This window comes from Lygodium microphyllum, chromosome 9 (genome assembly GCF_053477565.2).
Source record: "Lygodium microphyllum isolate KBCC chromosome 9, Lygodium_microphyllum_v1.1.10, whole genome shotgun sequence".
Classification (NCBI taxonomy): domain Eukaryota; kingdom Viridiplantae; phylum Streptophyta; class Polypodiopsida; order Schizaeales; family Lygodiaceae; genus Lygodium; species Lygodium microphyllum.
In genome coordinates, this window is record NC_141143.1 from 50,029,696 (window position 1) to 50,037,248 (window position 7,553).

Consider the following 7,553-nt stretch of genomic DNA (forward strand, 5'->3'; position numbering starts at 1 on the left):
AAAAGAATGTATTTGTAGGCTTTACCATGCATCCATTAGTGTGCCATGCTTTTCTATGTAAACAATTCTCTTGCAAACTAATAAATGTCTTTTGTATATGTAAGAATCAATTATGTGGGTTAAAGCTTGACGGTAATGTCCCTTTGTGATGGAGTTTCAATTAAGAGTGCCTCTAATCATGGATTTGAGTGTCCTTGGGTATAAAGCGTAAAGTTCAAGGAATTCTATTTGCAAAGGTTGATGGTTGGTTTGATGTTCATTGGTTCATGTCCTTGAAGCATAGTGGGTGGAAGGGTGGAGTGTTGCAAAGCTAGGGTAATCTTTTGATGTGTCTTTTATTATGCATTTTGGTTGGGTGCTTGCCAACTACAACTAGGATCTACATGAGAACATGCTCATTACTAGCATCCTCCAAAGGTAAGAGACTCTAGGTACTCCACACATTCATGTGTCATTATGCATATGAGTGTGTAAAAGCCTAAATGCGTTCAACTGCTTTAGTGGTATTTTCTTTCTTTTTGGATGGGGCAAAGACATTGAGGAGAAAATGAGCACTTCTCGCCTCTACACAAGTAGGATCAATCTTCTCACATTAAGGGATGTGAAAAGGGTACCACTTAGCCAAATTAGAAGTAGACCAGAGCACTTTTTACACACATGAGTAGAAAGGTGATGATGTAAAAGAGAAACAGAGGAGAAGTTGTAGTGCAATATGAAGCAAATAATTGAAGACGATGTTACGTGAGCGGTGATCGAAGAGCAAGCCTCACTCACAACCCGATAACGAGACGTTAATGAGTACCGGTGATAATAATTGACTTTATCGGATGTACAATACAACACCAAAAATTTAAATATTTGACAAAACACCTCAAGCTACACACGAAACCAAACAACACACAATGTCTCTTGTAGCTCAAAAACAACTAAAAAACTTAATTCTGGGTAAAGCAATCACATAAATCCAACACAAAAATCGAAAGCACGAACACTTCGTACAAAGTTCAAAACAAACTTCAAATACAAATCCAACTGAATTAAATTCTCATCCCTTGACAAGAACCTTGAGTCAACACTCGGCGCCTCTGCATCCAAATTTTTCAACTTCCAAATGGGCACAACAAGAGCACACTTCTCGCATGCGACCCTCCACTCTCCGCACAAGATACAAGAAGCTTGGATAGAGTAGGGCAAAGTTAGAGCACCACTTGTGGCTCCCTTATATAGTTTTTCAATCTCGTGAGTCCTCATACATTGTGTTTTCTTTTGCCTTTTCAAAAAGCCTACGGCGTTTTAAGCCTTGCTTTTCCGAAAGGCTAAAAGCCTTAAATGCTAAGCTCAATATTAAAAGCCTTTTGAGGCTTTTTTTTTAAAACTGCCCGTCGATCGCGCCGCCATCAGCAATCACCAATCAAAGCCTTCACCTACGTTTCAATAATAATAATTGAAATCGTCACCCTTACTAACTGCCTTGGGAAGATAGTGTACCTCGTTCCCTTTCGCGTCACGGTCACCCTTCCCTTCCGTGACGGACTGCTGTGGCTGGCAGAAATGAGTTTTCGGTGTCAACAGTCAAGGGCCCCTCACCACGACGAGAGTCACTCCGAGTTTTTGATGACGGGACTCCCCCCCATACTCTCTCGCAGTATGGCATCTCTCTCTCTCTCTCTCTCTCTCTCTCTCTCTCTCTCTCTCTCTCTCTCGCACTCAAGCTACAGTAACCTAGCCTCCCCTTGATACATAGCAGGTTGTAAGCGGCGACCTACATAGTTGCACCCCTGAACTTCCGAATGCTTTTGCTCGCCTTCTTGTGAGGACTTGAGAGGGACTTCAAAGCAGGGTGGCAGGCTGTTCAAGGCAGCACGGGGCGCAGTCGCATGGAGCTCGTTGTTTGGTTCCCTGTTGTCGAGTCGTTGTGCCTGAGGTCGAGTTTAACTTGCCCCATCTTTGAGTCTTGGACTAGATTGGCAATCGTCGTGTCCTCCGTCCATGCGTCCTGTAATCAAAGCTGCAGTATTATTTGTCATTAAGCCGTCATAGTCTGTCGTGGAGGGAGGCCGCCGCACATTCAACGTCTTCTTGTTGTAATCATCTACATCTCACCATAAGTCAGGTAGTCCTGCAGCACGAGAGGGAGCCTCTCAGCCTCTGCCTTGACGTGCTCCCACTGCCCAGTCGCCCGTCACATGGTGAGGCTTATCATCCTAGTACAGGCACGTCCTATCCGTTGGCCCGTAGAAGCAGAGCACACTTCACATCATAAGTCCTCCATGAATCCTCTAATGAAAGCTTTGCACACTTCACATTGTCTCAAAGTTACAATATGCCATTTTCACATCATTTGAAGCATACTTACTTGCTTATCATTCGTCAAGCATTATCGTGTCACCATCCTTAAGATGTCATCCATCCACTTACATTGATCCCTCTAGCAACATCCATCAAGTACAAAATAAGAAAGGTGCCACCACATGTTATAGAGACATTATAAACAAGTGGTTGGGGGGCCACACGAGAGAGAGAGAGAGAGAGAGAGAGAGAGAGAGAGAGAGAGAGAGAGAGAGAGAGAGAGATTTCAACTTGAACGGATTTGTAAAATTTAATTATGCACACAAGTTAAACATTTTAATTATAAATGCTATCACATACATTGAAAATTAGATTGGCTCTATGAAGACTTGTTACTTATGGATTTAATGTCATTTGTGCAGAGTAACTCAAGGGTAAGAAGTGATTGTGATTATAGGTTGTTGACAGGTGGAGATGTTGTCATTCGCTAGCAACATTGTTATGGTTGTTGAAGAAGTAAGATAAATGGAATTTTTGTTTCATGGAGGAATGCTACTATCTTTGTAAGTGCTATTCCTTTCTACCATACTTGTATTGATGTGTTACTTCACCTTAATGACTACTTTTTGTGTTTTTTGCAGTGATGCCCTTGATGATGCCATTTTTCCACCAAAGTTTCTTACGATTATTCCCATTTAGCTTGGCAAATATCCTCTCTTTTTTAATCTCTCATTGATATGGCCTTGCCACTTGATTCCTTGTAAATACAATTTCTTTGAAGCTTTATCATCAAGATAGTCATTGGTCCATATCCAACACATCATTGAGCATGGATCTGATGTAATCTTGTATATGAAATTGTAAACTTTCAATGGAAATACAATGGATACTTTTATTATGAATACACACGATGAACCATCTACAATTAAAAATTTGAGCGAGGTGAGGTGCATGTGAATATTTATTTTCAATTCATTATTAGTTGATTGAAATTTATTAAATCTCAATCTATGTAATTGGTGCTTAAGTACAACTTTATAAAAAAATTATTTATAGTATTCATTTTGTGATTCCAATTTCTAAATGCTAAAAACCTTCTGTGCAAGCTAAATTTTTACATTGTAAAAAGAAAAAAGTTAGAACAAAATTGTACTAAAGATTGCCAATACCTTTTTTGTTTTGATGCGCAGCCATCCATGAAAGTGCAATTGATGCCACCAAGGCCCATCTCTACTTCATCCTTGCATTGGGAGAAGCTACTTAATGCCTCTTCCAAGTATGAAATCATGAGTAGAGCTCGTATCCTTATGGACCAAATTGCCAATTTTATAGGGAGAAAATGAGAGGTCCGATGTCCCAACAAACTTTCATGTCTAATGGACCAAAAGACAAAATGAAGGATCTTGGAAAAACCAAAGCATGATAGTTTCAAGGAACTAAAAGCGTGAGTAAATTTACTTTCATATGACATCATGTACAAAAGTATTCAAGTTTTTTTCCATAACAATATTTGTTGGAATATGTTGTAGATATTGGTGTGCATATGGACCAAAGGTCTTGAGGGTTAAGCCTTTTGAACCACGACTACTAAAAAAAAGACGTGTTGTGTCAGGGAAAAGACACTACAAGATACATGCCTCATACCAACGTTCAAAGTGACACAAATGTTCATTAAAAATTTTACCCCTGTCATTGCTAGAAGCATCGATCGGTATAAACATATCTATAAAATTGTGGCAAAAAACCGTCGCTATTTGCATCGCATTTGCAACACACATAGTGATGTAGATAGTGACGCTTTGCGACGTGTATAGCAATAGCAATAGCGACATGTGCAAAGAAGTCAAGGATGCTAATAGTGATGGTTACAGAGGAAAAACAAATTTTGGCAGGATAGCAAGCTAGTCTATCACATATAGCACCATGTGCTGTATAATATTATGCAAAGCAATTACATGTTAGGTATGCAGTGGTCGTCAAGATGAGTGCAAAAACTACTTGAATCCACAAGACTAATAATTCATAGAATAAGTCCAAGACTAGTGATGATAACTCATGATATTACATGGAACAATAGAGAGAGAGGAGAGCCAAAACAAACATGAAATTCTATATGTAATTATCGCAAGATGTGATTTTATACAAAGGATGATAAGTACATCTAAGGAATAGTACATGGAAGATACTTGCACAGATCACATGACCAAAAAATAAGAGGGTGTGGTCTCCATGAATCCAAGCACGAGCTACAGATCCTCGCCATCTGAAAGCTCATCCCGACGCAAAGGAGCATTGAATAGACTCTACAAAATGAACAACTACACATTAATCCACCATACATAATGCATATTTTTTTAAAAAGTGACTACGAACAAGAGAGATGATTGACTTACTCAGTTGCCGTGGGCATACAATCTATCGATGAGTGCAATGAGACCAAGTCTCTCTTCATATCGAGTCTCCAAACCTGTGGGATCGCGGTTTGTGATAGAGTGCTACAAAAAAAAAACATAATACAATGGTTAGAGACATGACTATTAGTACAAGTGATATTCCAAATAAGAAAGTGAGAAGAACAAAAAAAAACTTACAAAATCCTCTAGATAAGTTCTATGGTCGCTATTTGCCCATCGTGAGAGCATGTGGATGTCTATGCGACTTTGTGGTATCACAATTGTATATATGGTCATGGATCACTCAAATTAATAATGTGCATTACCGATATATATAGCATGCTGGAGATATTTACCATCGCTCCTTGTGTGTGTTAGATTTACCACGCCTTACATTTGCACTGGGATATCACATAAAAGGACTAGATTTATGAAATGTTACTTAAGGGATTCACTCTACAACAAGTGCTTATGCAACATATCCAATTGATTCAACAATATGCTGTTGTGGGCACGTTCCAAGCCATAAGAGACAAGCTTTTGACACTTTGTGATATACTAAATATCACTAAGAAGCTAGAAGTGTTATCTTTAAAATTTGCTTCAGATGATGCAAAAACTGTCCACAATTGGGTCTTGGATAATCCTAATAATACCTTCTTTTATCAACCATATGGTGATGTAGACAACCTTTTGATATTGGGAATAAAAACAACTTGGCAACTTCAAATGCTCAATATGGACACAATAGCTTGCTAATGATGGATCCAACATTTAGCACTAATAAATATAAGGTACTATATTTATTACTCTTTTTTTTTGTTTAAACTTTGTTAATTTAGTTATTCATAAGTTTTTTGAGTATATAGTTTCTCCATGCATTTTTTTTGTACACAATTCTTGTGTTTAATCACTTTCACAATGGAGTGCTTGTGGTGTGGGCCATTACATCCCCTTCTTGTGCCACATGTATAACATCATGGCTAGCTACACTAAGAAATTGAGTCTTCGACTATAATAAGTCATGGCAACCAAATGCTTTTATGGTGGATGATGGTCAAGCAAAAATAATGCTATTCAGTAAGGTTTTTCATACAAGTCACATTTGTTATCTTTTGTTGTTTTCATTAACTGTTAAATACTTCATTCATTGATATTTTGAGGGAGGTTTTTGGTGTTCCTATTTATCTATGCATATGGCATGTAAGAATGAGTTGGCTTAAAAACCTTGTGTGTAAGGTTAATCATTTTCAAGTTTGTGCTAATATATTTAGGGCACTTGGCAACATTATGACCATGCAAGGTACACCTCATTCACATGATAATGCCAGGATAGATGAGGCTCATACTCTACTCTCTGAGTTTTTTTGAGAAATACAAGGAGGAAGCATCATTCATCAAGTACTTCAATGATGCATGGTCCTCTTGTATAGTAACCCTATATATAATAATATGTTTACATTACTATATTGTTATCAAATTAAAAATTTTAATATATTTTATTTATAATTTCACATATAATATATAGGAATGTGTCCTCATGAAAACCACAAGACTAATGGTAGCATTGAGTCTTACCATTGGGTTTTGAAGAGTTGATTTCTTAGTGACTGACGCAACTTGCATGGTCGGCGCATCGACTGGTTGATTGAGAAGTTGGTGTACTCTTGTTGTGCATACTATCGATACCAAGATATCCTAAAAGATATTGTCTTTAAGAAGAACTTTAATGTTCTAAAGGTCATGGAAAACTCCATTCAAAGAGCAAAAGAATTTCTAGATTCTCGTGTGAAGTTTGTTCTTGGTGATAGAAGTTAAGCTTTTGTACAAAGTTGCACAAGAGATGGCCATTGGTACCATGTTCAAAACGTTGATTGTAGCTGGGCATGTTGAACTTGTGATTGGTCACAAATAGGAAATATATGTAAACATCAAACAAAGGTTCTTATGCTAACCTAAATAGAAGTGGAGACCATTGTAGGAAAGTCCATGGAGCTATATGGTGCACAATTTCATGAGCATGAAATTATGCATTCAATATATCACTATCATGGCTAATTTCAAAATTGTCCAATCAATTCCTAATATCTATGCTCTAAGTTCTTTCTTATTTTGGATATAGGACAAGTATTACTCTCAAAGGAGATTGTGTCACATGTCGAATCAATTGATATACGCATTGTAGAGGATATTGGTGTGATTGATATTGACCAAGTAACTACCACAGGTGAAGTACGTGCTCCCTTAATGCAAGATTTGGTTACCTTATACATGCGAATTCGTACTAATATAGGTATGTAAGACTCATACTTTTAATTGTCCTTATCTATTGAATTAAATGCTAACATGGTCTTTAAATGAAGGGGATGATAGAAGAGTACAAACTTATGCCCATAGACTCTTGATGCAACTACAAAAGGATATTTAACAATACAAAATATCCCTTCCAAATATAGGTGCACATCCTTGCACTACATTCAAGTGCATTGAGGATGGGTTTGGTAATACACTAAGTAGAGCAAGACCTTTCATTGAGAGAGATCATGCTTCAAGAAGAAGGTGTGGCCAAGTTAATGATGATCCCAAACCTTTCCCCTCTATTGAATAGAAGAAAAGAGTGAGCATGCAAGGCAAGTTAGATTCAGTTGTAGCAACTACAAGTGGAGAGAGGTCATCGGGTTGTGATGAGGGCATTTTAGGAAGTGATGAAGAAGTGGAATAAAACATATCTTCATGCAAGTACATGGATAAAACATTATGAGCTACTCTAGGGATGCACAATTCTCCTTTTGTATGGATGTTGTCAAAGTATTAAATACATGCTCTCAATAGTGCTAATCTTGTTTTTTATGCATGATACTCCATCTTCAA

General features: G+C 37.7%; 1 long non-coding RNA gene across 1 annotated transcript; it reads left to right on the forward strand.

The window, feature by feature from the left end:
* Positions 1-1,518: 1,518 nt before the first annotated feature.
* On the forward strand, positions 1,519-3,171 carry LOC148031018 (uncharacterized). Its single transcript, XR_015691973.1, has 3 exons — positions 1,519-1,645; positions 1,748-1,924; positions 2,712-3,171. It is a non-coding gene; the product is annotated as an uncharacterized LOC148031018 (long non-coding RNA).
* Positions 3,172-7,553: the final 4,382 nt, after the last annotated feature.